Raw genomic sequence first — 1,462 nt, 5'->3', positions numbered from 1 at the left:
ATGATCAAGATTCTTTCTCAGAGAAGACCTGGACAGCTCATTAAGGTCCATTGCTGCCCTTGAAGATTTGCAGCTGACGATTCTTCACACTAACATCACCACAATCGAACAAACTGTTCTATATTGCTTTAAGGTAAGGTGCTTGCTTATCTATATATGTATGTGTGTACGTAGTTTTATCCAGCTGATTACTGATATATGATCGATGTGATATATGTTGAGCAGGTTGCAAGTGAATCGAGGTTCACGGCTGAAGATATTGCAAGTTCGGTTCAACAGATATTCAGCTTTATCCATGCAAACACCGCCAGCGTCATGTGATACATATGATGATGAGCTAGATCGATTCTCTCGTTTTATTTTAGAAAACAAATAAAGAAAAAAAAAAAATATATTCGTAGCGTTTAGCTATTATAGAAGGTATCTGCAGCTACATGTTGTTCAATCAACCTGCAGGCATTGATCGGTATTTGGTAACTTCGAATATCATCCTAGATTACTAGCTAGCAAATGGGCTAGATACACATATGTCCCTCTTATTTTGTGTTTGTAATAAAATTATTTGCTTTCCGGTTGATCTTCAAAATTGTTAGCTTTACTGTTTCTTATTGCTTTGATCACTACTATTTGTGTGTTCTCCCAAATTGATACTATTTGTGTGTTCTCCCAAATTGATACATATGTATTAGTATGAGCAGCGGTCGGTTAATTATTTTATTTAGAATAACTGATAATATGAAAGTTACATGTTTGATTCTTATTTACATTATAATAAATGAATGAGAAAATAAAAGAGATAAATTAATTAATGTATTAAATCTTATTCCTAGCTAGCATCATTTTCACCCCAAAATGAGCCAACGTACTACATTCATGGCTCGTACATCACTACTAGAGGCTAGTATATCTGATCAACTAGCCCTAATTGTGTTCATGATGATGGTCATATATGTGACCGTTAATGTGGTCGGAAATATAATCGATGTATGTTCAGTACTTTCCGATCTCTTTTGAGTCACACACTTGTACCATATTTCTTGCATTCCCCCTTTCCTTCTTTGTTCTCTTTCCCCATATAACGAACAAAGACTGAAGGAGCTGCTGGTAAAATCCACGTGCTTCTTTCTCTGTTTTTTTTTTCTGGTACGGCTTGCTTCTTTCTCTTTGTGGGGAAGGGGAAGCTTATTAGCTAGCTTAGATATGGAGACAACTTCTGTGATGGACCGATGGGTACGTTGTTTGACTTTTGATGAAAATAATTTGCTGGCTTCCGATCTGAGTTATGGAAGGTCAACGAGTCCTGTACCTAGCTCTGTTGCCTGGGGTGGCGGTTGACTTGTCAGAGATCGATAACGACGTACTTTTCTGGCGGCATGCGGCTGCATTCGGGTCCCTGAGTCTTTTGGATTTCTAATGAAGCTTCATCATCCAGTTGATATATATCGATCACCGGCCACCTCTC

The 1,462-nt window shown here is 37.8% G+C and overlaps 1 pseudogene across 1 annotated transcript in view; it reads left to right on the top strand.

Moving 5' to 3' along the window:
- The window catches only part of LOC101307585, a 13,580-nt pseudogene extending 13,259 nt beyond the window's left edge, over positions 1–321 (top strand). Inside the window, exon 13 of the transcript XR_184583.1 lies at positions 226–321. The product of XR_184583.1 is annotated as an uncharacterized LOC101307585 (transcript). The remainder of the gene's footprint in view (positions 1–225) is intronic.
- Positions 322–1,462: the final 1,141 nt, after the last annotated feature.

The sequence above is a fragment of the Fragaria vesca genome, linkage group LG4, assembly GCF_000184155.1.
Source record: "Fragaria vesca subsp. vesca linkage group LG4, FraVesHawaii_1.0, whole genome shotgun sequence".
Classification (NCBI taxonomy): Eukaryota; Viridiplantae; Streptophyta; class Magnoliopsida; order Rosales; family Rosaceae; genus Fragaria; species Fragaria vesca.
This window is presented reverse-complemented; position numbering and strand designations above follow the sequence as displayed.